This window comes from Emydura macquarii, unplaced genomic scaffold (genome assembly GCF_026122565.2).
Source record: "Emydura macquarii macquarii isolate MOO-44397 ecotype Brisbane River unplaced genomic scaffold, CSIRO-AGI_Emac_v2 contig_1790, whole genome shotgun sequence".
In the NCBI taxonomy this organism is placed as follows: domain Eukaryota; kingdom Metazoa; phylum Chordata; order Testudines; family Chelidae; genus Emydura; species Emydura macquarii.
Genome location: NW_027131927.1, coordinates 23,519,079 through 23,533,342, shown reverse-complemented (window position 1 = coordinate 23,533,342; position 14,264 = coordinate 23,519,079).

Below are 14,264 nucleotides of genomic sequence, written 5' to 3'. Positions count from 1 at the left end.
TACAGTAAGACAACTTAGACATGGATTTTTCTCCTGTTCTTAAAACACTTCATAAAAAAATCAAGTTGTGACATGAGATTTGCTGCTAATGCTTTGACACTTAATGGGCCTTTTTAAAGAAAACTCAGCTGAGACCTTTCTACATCTTACACACAAGCTGCAAACTAGTGGAATGCTTTCTTCGTTGAATTCAATTCTGGGCATTACATTATCTGAAAGATACTATGACATTGAAGGGAGTGTAGAGAAGAGCAATGAAAATGAGCAAGGGACTGGAACAATTGATTCACAAGGAAAGATTAAGAGTTAAATACAGACTGGCTAAGATTTTCAAAAGCAATCTCCATTTTTGGTGCCTTAAGGAGACATGATTTTCAGTAAGTGAGAGCCTTCTTAACATCAGTCTGGGATCCAAAATCACTACTCACTTTTGAAAATCTTTGGATAGTTTGTATTTCTTGGCTAGACAATGAGCAGAGAATGGGTGAACATAAGCTGACAAATATCTGAAGGGGAGAGAGGAACTATTTAAGGCCCTGATACTACAATGAGATCCTCAGGGACAGATTGATGCCAATGGGGCCCACCATGAGAGCAAGGATCTATCCATGTGGATCCAGTTATAGGATCAGGGCCTAGATACAGGAGTATTATTCAGAGTCTTGAGATGAAGTTAAGAAAGAGAAAATTTAGGATGAATATCAGGAAAAAATTCCTGACACTAAGATTTATTAAGCTGTGAAATAGTCTCCCAAGAGAAGCAGCAGAAGCAAATTTGGTTGGGATATTTAAAGCTAGGCTTGTCAAAATATTAGTACATGTACAATAGAGAATAACCCTACCTTGGCATGGACGTAGACTAAGTCTAGGTAGACTAGGTCTTTTCCACATTCTAACGTCTGATTCTATCTTAATAAAGATTTTGTCTGGGAATTATATAGTGAAGAGTTAAATAACAGCAACAAGAGAGAGACATTAAAGGTTTAGGCAAGGGAGGAGATAAGGGAGGTTTTTATTTGAGATTTGAAATGAGATGAAGGGTCAAAGAGGCAGAGAAATACACAGATGCTGTCCCAGGATATGCCTACACTGCGGAGTGAAGTCGATTTAATTTAAATCAACCTTCACCCACCCAGCTGCAGAATTTGGAAGAGCGTGATCACACCACGCTCATTGTGTCGTGGGATTGTGTCCCCATCATCTGCGCTTACATTGGCAATCAAAGCAGTGCACTGTGGGTAGCTAGCCTACAGTGCAACTACACGCAGGGGTGTTTGGGACGGTTTTCATCCTCCCATGATGCAACATCCTTCCTCCCCCCTCCCTCCTTGTCTCAGTCCAAACAAACCGACGATTGCCTTTTTGCAACATTTTTTCAAATCCTTCACTCTCTGCCACACGCATGCCATTGCCTGAGAGGAGTGGAGCCCGCTCAGCTCTGCACTATTATTGTGAGCATCATAAACACCTCACGACTTATTCTGCAGTATTTTCAGGGGTGAGACAGGAACTGCAGCGCTGAAAATTGTGATGTTACTGAGGCCGCCTTGCTACAAGCCATAGAACGAAACAATTCCTATTTGCTGCAGGCTGTCATGCACCATCTGCAGTCGGTGAAGTGCTGCTTCTGGTCCCAGGAAACAAGCAGTGACTGGTGGGATCGCATCGTTATGAAGCTGTGGGATGATGAGCAGTGGCTGCGAAAGGCCCCTTTCTCTGAACTTTGCAGAGAGCTCTCCTGCTCTCCTGCTAAGAAAGGTAGTGACTTATGAAGCTGTGGGATGATGAGCAAAGGCTGCGAAAGGCCACTTTCTCTGAACTTTGCGGAGAGCTCTCCTGCTCAGAAAGGTAGTGACTTTGGGAAATGTGGAGGATATAGTGGAAGGGTTTTCTGCAATGGGATTCCAAACTGTGGGAGGGCCATAGATGGCATGCACATCCCTATCTTAGCCCCATACCACCTTGTCACAGAGTACATAAATCGAAAGGGATGCTTCTCAATGGTGTTGCAGGCCCTTGTGGATCACAGGGGATGCTTGACCGACATCAGTGTGGGATGGTCTGGAAAGCATCTTTAGGAACTCAGGTCTGTTAAAAAAAATTCAGGTGGGCATTTTCTTCCCTGACCAAAAAATAAATATTGCCGATGTTGAAATGCCAATAGTGATCCTGGGGGATCGTGCCTACCTCTTGCTCCCCTAGCTAATGAAGCTGTACACCGGGCACCTGGACAGTGAGAAGGAGTGTTTCAATAATAGGCTCAGCAAGTGCAGAATGGTGGTAGAATGTTTAAAGGCACGCTGGCACAGTTTGCTCACTAGGTTAGACCTCAGTGAAAGAAACATCCCAGTAGTTATCTCTACCTACTGTGTGTTCCATAATGTATGTGAGACAAAGGGAGAGGTGTTCCCGTTGGGTTGTGGAGGTAGATAGGCTGGCTGCCAATTTTGAGTAGCCAGATGCCACTGCAACACTGAGAGCCAATCATGGAGTGCTGTGCCTCAGGGAAGCATTGAAAAACTGCTGTTGCAATGAGACAACAGTAATGTGTGTCATTTATCTGTGCTGTGCTTTCACTTTGCATCCACTACCCATCCCCCACTGATACAGTTCCCCCCCAGCCTCACCCTCCCTTTATTTCCTTTTTATCAATAAATAAACAGTAATGAATTATAAAGCAGTACTTTTTTATTGGTGATCCTTCACAGAGTGGGGAAAAGGAATCTAATTTAACATTCTGCATGCATTGTCTGGGGGCTGAGAGGGGATACAGAGCCCAGGAAAGAATCACACATTCCCATTCCTTAAAGGGTCCCTTTTTCTGTTCCCCTCAACTGGCGACGAGTGGAGCAAGTACTGCACCCTGCTCAACCTCGTCCTAGACTGCTTGGGGGTGGGAGCTAAGAAAGAATGCATTAGCTCAGAGTTTTGAGGGGGCTGCAGAGGGAATCTATCCTGCTGCCAAACTTCCTGAAGCTCAACCAGATGCCTCAACATGTCTGACTGATCACGCATTATACGCAGCATCTCATCTTGTGTTAAACACTCATACTCCTGTGCTGCCTTCCTGTTATCCATGTCCAGGTTGTCTGATAATGAAATCCTCCACGCTCTTAGCTGTGTCAGCAGCTGTGGAGACATTCATTATCTCATTGAACATGTCATCCCACGTTTTTTTTTCCACCTTCTAATCTAAACTGGCGCTCTGCAGGAGTATGAGACAGCGTGTTGAAGACCACGTTGCCCACTGTAAGGGAGACAAAGCGCAAGGTACCCATTGTTAACTTATCCCATGAATGAAAAACAACGTTACAATGTAAAAATAACTCCCCTGAACATTCCCAAGGGAGGGCTAGAACTGCATACCATTATCTAACTATTGCAGGGGTTGCAGTTTCATTCCAGCCATGGTAAGTAAGGGGCTAGTGCATCTATTTTAAGGAAATCCCCAGTTCCCATGCTGCACAAGTCCATGCTTCCCAGAGCAGCATGGATGTTGGGCTCCCATTGTCCTCCCTAAATCAGGCTTTTAAGAGGCAGTGGAAAAGGTGTGGGGTAGATAGGGGTTAACCGTCTCTGGTGGGGAAAAAATGGGCACCCATTTGCGGATGCCCGAGGCCCATAGCAACAACATCCTGCTTAGGGACTTGTGATGTGCTGAACCAAGAAACTATCCCCTGCTGTGGAAAAACGCACACTTCAAAATACTTTCTTGGGCGGGTACTGTAAATGTGTGCCATCTTCCCAAGGTAACCATGAGTGATATCAGGCTGCTGAAGGTCACACAGGCAGAAAGGGAGGATTTGCTGGAAGCATCTGGCTACAGGCCTGGCCCTTACGTTGCTATGTTGTGTTCCACAATGATGCCTGCACAATTAATAACAGAGTGGTGGGGAAAAGTGTCCTATCGTGGTGGAAGAAATAAGGCTGCCTTCCGAAGAAACCTTCTGCAAAGGCTTGCAGACATCCTACATGAAAGCTTCCTGGAGCTATCCATGGAGGATTCTCGGCGCATCCCTGTGCACATAAATAATCTTTTCCGGGGTGAACCCAATCCTTAAGCACACCAACTATGAGGAAGCAGAGCCCCACCACCACACACACCACTTTTTTTCGCTGGTACAAGATTCTGGACTGGGGATATAACCAAAGAAATGCAATTTGCAGTACATACTCACTAGATGTGCCTTCCCTAGCATCCCAGTCAGTCACGGTTTCCTGCGTCCGTCTGGGCTGCTCCTATGTAGCAAACAGCTCCTGGCTTTCAGGGAGAAGGGATACCCCACTTGCCTGTCCCATATTCTCCTCCTCCTTCTCCTTGTCAACAGACTCATCCTCATTGATCCTGGCCTCAGATTCCCCCAAGGTACCTACGCTGCATGATGGCAGAGTGGTTTGGTCTCCGCCAAGAATCACATGCAGCTCCTCGTAAAAGCGGCATGTTTGCGGTGATGAACCAGAATGACTGTTAAACTTCCCTAGTTTTCTGATATGCCTGCCTCAGCTCTTTGATCTTAACGCAGCACTGCTGCGCGTCCCTGTTGTGCCTCTTCTCCAACATGCTGCGAGATATCTTCTTGCAGATATCCAAATTTCTTCTACTGGCTTGGAGCTGAGCTTCACCCCACAGACCGATGAGATCCAAGATCTCAGGTCGGCTTCAGGCTGGAGCACCTTAGGGGCATGCAGTCGCCATGATCTGTTGTGCTGGCAAGCTCTCTCCATGCTGACCGAACAGGAAATGGGAATTCAAAATTTCCTGGGACTTGAGGGAAGGAGCTGTTTCCTGTTTACATGGCTACGGTGCAGCAGAGTGCAAATGTCCAGAGCGGTCACAACAGAGCTTTATGGGATACCTCCCGGAGGCCAGTGCTGTCAATTTCATAGAATCATAGAGTTGGAAGGGACCTCAGGAGGTCATCTAGTCCAACCCCCTGCTCAAAGCAGGACTAACCTCAGCTAAATAATCCTAGTCAGGGCTTTGTCAAACCACAGCTTAAAAACCTCCAAAGATGGAAATTCCACCACATCCCTAGGTAACCCATTCCAGTGCTTCACCAGCCTCCAAGTGAAAAACTTTTTCCTAATATGCAACCTAGACCTCCCCCACTGCAACTTGAGACTGTTGCTCCTTGTTCTGTCATCTACCACCACTGAGAACAGCCTAGCTCCATCCTCTCTGGAGCCCCCTTTCAGGTAGTTAAAGGCTGCTATCAAATCCCCCCTCATTCTTCCCTTCTGTAGACTAAACAAGCCTAGTTCCCTCAGCCTCTCCAAATAAGTCTCGTGCTCCAGCCACCTAATAATTTTTGTTGCCCTCCGCTGGACTCTCTCCAACTTGTCCACATCCTTTTTGTAGAGGGGAGCCCAAAACTGGACACACTACTCCAAATGCGGCCTCACCAATGCCGAATAGAGGGGAATAATCTCTTCCCGCGATCTGCTGGCAGTGTTCCTACTAATGCAGCCCAATATGCTATTAGCCTTCTTGGCAACCAGAGCACACTGCTGACTCATATCCAGCTTCTTATCCGCTGTAACCCCTAGGTCCTTTTCTGCAGAACTGCTGCCTAGCCCGTCGGTCCTCAGTCTGTAGCTGTTAACCTTATCAGATTTCTTTTGGCCCAATCCTCCAATTTGTCTAGGTTCTTCTGTATCCTATCCCTACCTTCCAGGGTATCTACCACTCCCCCTAGCTTAATGTCATCTACAAACTTGCTTAGGGTGCAATCTACCCCATCCTCCAGATCATTAATGAAGATGTTAAACAAAACCAACCCCAGGGCCGACACCTGGGGCACTCCGCTTGTGACTGGCTGCCAGCTAGACATGGAGCCATTGATCACTACTCGTTGAGCCCTATGCTCTAGTTCTCTATCCATTTTATAGTTCATTCATCCAACCCATACTTCTTTAACTTGCTGATAAGAATACTGTGAGAGACCATATCAAAAGCCTTGCTAAAGTCAAGGTATATCACGTCCACCACTTTCCCCACATCCACAAAGCCAGTCACTTCTTCATAGAAAGCAATCAGATTGGTCAGGCATGACTTTCCCTTGGTGAATCCATGTTGACTGTTCCTGATCACCTTCCTCTCTTCCAAATGCTTTAAAATGCTTCCCTTGAGGACCTGCTCCATGATTTTTCCAGGGATTGAGGTGAGGCTGACTGGTCTGTAGTTCCCTGGATCCTCTTTCCTCCCTTTCTTGAAGATGGGCACTATATTTGCTTTTTTCCAGTCATCAGGGACCTCCCCCAATTGCCCCGAGCTTTCAAAGATAATAGCTAATGGCTCTGAAATCACATCAGCCAACTCCCTCAGCACCCTCGGGTCCCATGGACTTGTGTATGTCCAATCTTTCTAAATAGTCTTGGACCTGTTCCTTCAGCACTGCGGGATGTTCACCTCCTTCCCATTCTGTATCGCCTAGTGCAGTAGTCTGGGAGCTGACCTTGTCTGTGAAGACAGAGGCAAAAAAGGCATTGAGTACCTCAGCTTTTTCCACATTCTCTGTCACTAGGTTGCCTCCCCCATTCTGTAAGGGGCCCACACTTTCCCTAATCCTCCTCTTTGTTGGCAACATACCTGTAGAGACCCTTCTTGTTCCCCTTCACATCCCTTGCTAGCTGCAACTCCAATTGTGCTTTGGCCTTCCTGATTTCATTCCTGCATGTTCGAGCAGTATTTTTATAATCCTCCCTAGTCATCTGACCAAGCTTCCACCTCTTGTAAGCTTCTTTTTTGTGTTTAAGTTCACCAAAGACTTCTTTGTTAAGCCAAGCTGGACGCCTACCATATTTGCTATTCTTTCGCACATCGGGATGGTTTGTTCCTGTGCCCTCAAAAAGGTTTCTTTAAAATACAGCCAGCTCTCTTGGATTCCTTTCCCATCCTTTCCTGTATGTGAAGCAAAAGAGTGACATGCTTTTTATTTTAATTTGCAAGTAATCAGATCTTTTCCTAAAATTAATCCTTATGGCAACAATTCTTGCCCTTCTTGATCCTGCCCATCAGCTCCCTGAGGGAGTCGAAGTCCATGGTCCGTATCCTGCTGTTCTCCTTTCTTCCTTTTGTCAGGATCCTGAACTCGACCATCCCATGATCACTGCTGCCTAGGTTGCCACCCACTTCTACTTCCCCTACCAAATCTTCCCTGTTTGTGAGCAGCAGGTCAAGAGGAGCACGGCCCCTAGTTGGTTGCTCCAGCACTTTCACCAGGAAGTTGTCTGCAACACTATCCAAAAACTTCCTGGATTGTCTGTGCTCTGCTGTATTGCTCTTCCAGCAGATGTCAGGGTGATTGAAGTCCCCCATGAGAGCCAGGTCCTGTGAACTGGTAACTTTCCCTAGTTGACTGAAAAAAGCCTCATCTACCTCATCCTCCTGGTCTGGTGGTATATAACAGACACCCACCACGACATCACCCTTATTGTTCTTGCTTCTAAGCTTAACCCAGAGACTCTCAACTGGCTTATCTCCAGTTTCATACTGGAGCTCAGAGCAATCATAGTGCTCTCTTACATACAGTGCATCTCCTCCACCCTTTCGCAATTTGCGTTGCGTTCTGCCTTCAGAATGTTGTGAAGGAAAGATTCTCACATCAACATTCATCAGATTGTGTGGGGGGACAAAGAGGGTTCTAGACAAGTGGGAAGGGAAGTAGCAAAAGGATGTTTCTTGAAATTAGAGTGTTACTACAATTCCATAGGTCATGGCTCTTAAATAACCACATTTTTAAAGGGGAGACCAACAATTTGAACTCTGAAACCTCTTTGACTTACAGCCCTCCATTAGCAGAAAACATTGAATTTAATGTCAGCACATCTGATGCTTCATTGCAATATTGTGATTCAGCATCCTGTATGCTGGGCCAAATGTTATTCCCATTGAACTTTACAAAAGCTTCCCCTTTCACTTAAATGGAATAGAATTGGGCCTATAAATAGCAGCCTCACATTACCTAGTGATCTTTAGTATATCAACTTTATACAAGTTGATAAATAAACCAAAAAAGCTTCTGATAAATTTTAATTTTTTCTGTTTTTATATTATTTATTTATATTAGGATTATATAACTTCATATTTTGTTGTAGTTCTTACACAAAGAAGAGTCATTCGAAAGAGCCAATACCTAGATAAGGCACAGACAAGACTGGCATATTTAATCTACTACACATTTTTACCTAATGAAACAAAACTCATGTAATCAAATTGAGAGAATTCAGAGTCCAATCTCATAACTACTTACATCTCTGCCTGTACAGTTACATCTATGTTGCCTCACTTGACGTGAATGCCTTTTAACTCGATGAGACTCCATGTGGGAAGAATGATATATTGCATAATAATTCTCTTTAGGATCAAACATTCGTTTTCGAATTACTACTGTCTCCCAAAGTCACACAATAGCTTTTGTAACTAACATCACTGATTAGTTTTACTGTCAGGTTTTTTAAATCAAGTGTCTTAAGGAAGCTGAAAAAAAGAACTCCTGGTATAGAATTGTTGTTGAGGGGGAAGAAGCTAATAGGATTCTCACCATCTCTGATATAAGGGGCAAGGAATTATGGTAGTAGTTGTTCCTCTCTTATCCATCGCACTGGAATTATTTTGCTGTCTATATAGCATAATCTTTAATAATCATCTTGAGTTTTAGGATGGAGTTGTCTGTTAACATAAGCTTACATTGTCTCAAGTTTTTCCACTGCCAAATTAACTATTTTTGTGGGGTGTCTAGTTTTACATGGAGACCTAAAGGCATTTTTTAGGGAATCTTACTCCTTTTCACCAAATTTTAAATGAGGAAGGGGGGAAAATTAAGTTACTGGCTTTAATATAGATTTATTTCCTGGTTGTCTCAGTTAATTAGTGAATTGTGGCATTACATCATCTGATTTATATCTTTGTTTTAATCCTTGTGACAAATGTTTAAATGTGTACTGCAGACAACACAGTGCTATCTTTTTTTTTTTTATTGTTTTGGGCCAAATTTTCACCCTAAGATATGTGTCTTTCAATGGGAATTGTACAGTTAGATCTGTGGATAGAATCTCACCATTTATTTGGTTGATTCTATTAATTGGATTTTAACTTCTATCATTGGAAACCTTTTCCCTAGTTTCATTGAACTGACGACTTACTATAGTTCTATCTCTCAATAACGTTTTATGGCTACAGTAATTAAGAAACTATCTTTGATATATCAATGGTATGCTAAATGGATATTGTTTGTGGTGTTCCTGCTACACAGATAAACAGACAGACATAAAAGCTTTCCAGTAATTTATAATGTTCATTAACCCTAAATGACAAAAGTATCCACCATAGAGTAGAGCTCATTATGGAAACATGGTGTTGACAAAGTTTCTTGGGAAAAAGAACAAGTCAGGTAGTTAGATCTACTCCAAAGGAAAGGTTTGGCAATCCATGGCAAGCAATTATAACTGACTTAATTTGCAATCCCTAGTAAGTCAAGTTCCATATTTAATAATAATGATACTTTGTACACCTATAACTCTTTCCATTTAAGGCTTCATAGCAGGTTACACATTAAGTTTCACAACACACTTGTGAAGTAAGTGCTATTACCCATAGTTCACAGTGGAGGAAACTGAGGTGCAATAAGGTTAAGTGACTTGCCCAAGGTTCCATAGGAAGTTTGTAGCATAGCTGGGAGTGTAACCCAGAGGTTTTGACTTTCAATCCTGTGTGTCAACCACTAGGTCATCCTATAGAAGATTTTATAGCCAACAGAAATCAGTACTCCACAGTTTCAGTTAAGGCAAGGTTGCAAGGCCAAACATATGTTTCTCCCTACTGGTTACATGTTGAAATAGACATGCACCTACTCCTAATTTCAGTGTCATTCATATTATTTCCCTCACTATTCTGGATTTAAAAGTCACACTTTTCTCCAGGCAACTGTGAAGGCCTTTATTGGAAAACTACCTTATTTAAATCTGTAGGATCTCATTTGTTAACATCTTCTCTACGGTACAACCATTAGTTTCTGCTTTGAAATAGAATCCTTACTTGGCATGTTTGGATACTATAGGGCATTTAATGCATAAAGCATTTAGGGACACATTTTCAGTAGTGCTCAGCACCTATACCTGGGGTCATATTTTCAAAAGTGCTCAGCACCCAGCAGCTTCTATTGTTCTCCACTTGGAAGGATTTGGCTGGCTGTCACCAGAACTCAGCCATTTTTAACTAACACCTCCTGAATGTCCAAAAAAACCCAACCAACCACTCCATAATCTTTATTTTGGCAGCTGGTATATTAAGAGATCAGATCTTAGAATGTCACATATATTTATCACATAGTTAATTACAATTAAAAGGCTTTGCACTAGCTAAATGTATGTTATTACTGTATCAATTAATATCAGTCACAACCATCAACAGCACCTTTTATCCCAAAGCACTTGACACATTGTATATAGCTAGAGCATTATGTAAATCAGCCTCTAGTGTGGACTACAGCAGTCCACAGTTACACGGGCTGCTGCGTTACAGCAAAATCACAGTTTACCTAATCCCATACATCAAATATCTGTTATATCACAGATGAGCTGGACAGTGCTTAATTTGTGCCAGGGCTTGCCTGGGCTCAGCCCAGGCACCTCTAGGCTTGGCAGTTCATTGCCCCGGCACCTCTGAGCTTGCTGCATCAGTTATGAATGTAAAAAAATGGCTTGAGCCCCAGAATATAATTGGTTGAGCCCTGGTACCACTTTCCTTACAAATTAAGCACTGGAGCTCGACCTTTAAGGGAGGGTTCAGGTCCCAGCTCTCACTTGTGTCTTGTTTGCTCCCAGATTATGGGATTACAAAATGAAAGAAAAGGAAAGCAAGAAATGAAAGGCAGGACCTAGTCATCATTAGAATGATAGGTCTGGGAGAGCAATAGCAGCTTGTGAGGAACTGGGACTTGGCACAGGCTGCTGTGGCTCTCTGTGGAGAGGGAACCAGGAGTGGACCCTGCCAGTGTTTTGACTGGAGACTAATGAAGAGATGTGAAGAAGGCCTATGGTATGAAGAAATAGGCAGAAATAGGAAGTGGCTCTGGGAATTGGGAAGTAGTGTGGTTTGGAATTAGGGTCCCAGGACCAGTGCCTGGTGTAGAGGAGGGCCTGGATCACCTATCATGTTACGTAGAAGTGGTGAGGAAAATGCCTGAGACCTATGGGAAGGATTTTGAGGGAAATGATTGCCAGGGAAGGCAGAAAATTATTGAACATGAAGTTGAAGGCTAAATGACATATTTGTGGAAATCCTCTTTCTTTTGTTTGAACTTCCCTTCCCCCTGGGAGGGGAGAAGAACACTAAATTTGGCCGTCTGGCCAAACCACTCAACCAGCCAGAGAGAAACTGAGGTCCAGTTGAGAAGCAGAAGCATAGGTATGTCCTGGAGCTAGAAAGGCATGGGGCCTACAAGCCCAACCTTCATATTTGGTAATGAGATTTTAGACAGGCTGCCTGTCTGCTACATTCATTTCTGCTTCAGCAGCAGTTTGACATATTGGCAGCAGTGGATTGAAATGGGGTTTCTCACACTGTTGGAGTGGCTGCTGTATGTCTTGACCTTATGTTGTGATGCAGCCATCCATCATCTTGTGGTGATGAGAAGCAGTAGGGATGAGAATGGGGATAAGAAGAATTGGATAAGATCATAGGAATGGCCATACTGGGTCAGGCCAGTGGTCCATCTATCCCAGAATCCTGTCTTCCAACAATGGCTGGTGCCAGATGCATCAAAATCAATGAACAGAACATGACAATTATCGAGTGATCCATCCCCTGTTATCCTTCCAGCATCTGGCAGTCAGAGGTTTAGGACACTCATAGCATGGGGTTGCATCCCTGACTATCCTGGCTAATAGCCATTGATGGACCTATCATCCATGAATTTATCTAATTCTTTTTTGAACCCAGTTATACTTTTTGCCTTCATAACATCCCAGACAATGCATTCCACAGGTTGACTGTGTTTTGTGAAGAAGTACTTCTTTTTGTTTGTTTTAAACCTGTTGCCTATTAATTTCATTGGATGATCCCTGAATCTTGTGTTATGTGACGGGGTAAATAATACTTCCTTATTCACCTATTGCTGCACAATGACCAGATGTTTTCATAGAACTATCCACGATGACACCAAGATTTCTTTCTTGAGTGGTAACATCTAATTTAGACCCCATTGTTTTGAATGTATAGTGGGGATTATAGTTTCCAATGTGCATTACTTTACATTTATCAACAATGAATTTCATCTGCCATTTTGATGCCCACTCACCAGTTTTGTGAGATCCTGCTGTAACTTCTCACAGTCTTCTTTGGGCTTAACTACCTTGAGTAATTTTGTATCGTCTGCTGCAGACTTTGCCACCTCATTGTTTATCCTTTTTCCCTGATCATTTATGAATATGTTGAACAGTACTGGTTCTAATACAGATCCTTGTACAACAGAGCAAAAGAGGCAGTTAGAGACAAAAAGGCACCCTTTAAAAATTGGAAGTCATATCCTACTGAGGAAAGTAGCATCAAGTCTGCGAAGTCAAGTGTAAAAGTATATTTAGGTCAGTCAAAAAAAATTTGAAGAGCAACTAGCTAAAGACAAAAAAACTGTGATTTTTTTAAAGTACATCAGAAGCAGAAAGCCAGCCAAAAAATCAGTGCTGCCACTGGACGATTGAGGAGCTAAAGGAGCACTCAAGGAAGACAAAGCCTTTATGGAGAAGGTAAATTAATTCTTTGCATCTGTCTTCACTCCAGAGGTTTGATTCATTTAAGATTTTTACTGTATTTCACTTGTGTACTGCCACTCCTCCACCATTGCAACCTACTCAGGCATTCCTTTGTATTTTGTACTCTGTTATTACTATGTCCTATTGATTATCATCATTCCACCAAGTTTCTGTGATGCCTGTTATGTCAATATCCACATTTAATACCAGGCACTCAAGTTCACCCATTTTAGTATCTAGACTTCTAGCCATTTTATAGAAGCATTTATAAAATTTGTCAATATTTAGTTGTCTGCCTTCATGTGATGTAATTGAATGGGACTCTTTTTTTCATTTGACTGTTTCTGTTTGGTTCCTACTTCTTTTTCAACTTCTATCCTGTCCTCTTTATTAGGATATCGAGTATATAATGAATCCTCCCCAAGAGATATCTTTGTCTGAACCATGACTCCTCTGCACTTGTCAGCTTTTCTCCAGTCCTTAATTAAAAACTTGTCTACAACCTTTTTAATTTTACATGCCAGCAGTCTAGTTCTGTTTTGGTTTAAATGGAGCCCATCCTTTCTGTATAGGCTTCTCTTTTCCCAAAAGGTCCCCAGTTCCTGATCAACCTAAATCCTTCCTCTGAATACCATCGTCTCATCCACACATTGACACTCTACAGTTCTGCCTGCTTAACTGACCCTGCAGGTGGAATTGGGAGCCTTTCAGAGAATGTTACCATGGAGGTCCTGGACTTTGATTTGCTACCTAATAGTCTAAATTTGGACTCCATGACCTCTCTCCTACCTTCCCTATGTCACTGGTACCTACATGTACCATGATCACCTGCTCCTCCCCAACACTGCATGTATATCTGTCTAAATGTCTGGAGTGGTCTACAACCTGCGCTCCCTGCAAGCAATTCACCATGTGGTTCTCCCAGTCAATGCAAACTACCTGTATTTCTAATAATCAAATCCCCCATTACTGTTAGCTGTCTCATAATAACAGGGGGCCCCTTCCCTGGAGAGACATCCTCAGTGCGAGAGGATACCATGACATCACCTGTAAGGAGAGTCCCAATGATTGTATTGTCTCCTTCTGCTCCTGCTTGATGTTCTTCATCTCTGAGACTTTCATCCTCCTTAACAGCCCAGAGGCTGTTGGACTGGGGGTGGGACTGCTCCACTGTATCCTGTCTTCTGTGTGTACCACTCTGTCCCCTTAGCTCCTCCAGTTCAGCCACTCTGGCCTCAAGAGCCTGTATTTGATCTTTGAGGACCACTATTTGCTTCTACCAAATGCACACCTATGTCATCTGCCCACAAGCATACATGTTGCATTCAGTGCAATAAACTGGATAGCCCCCACTCTGCTGCTAAACTTGTGCCTGCATTATTTTTACTCTTGCAGGGTTTTTTGTTTGTTTGTTCTTTTTTTTTTTTTTTTTTAAAGTGGCTGTCACCAAACAGGGCCTTTGCGTAAGTGTGTGTCCATGACTTGAAGAGTTGGTTAAGGGATCATCCTTGTGC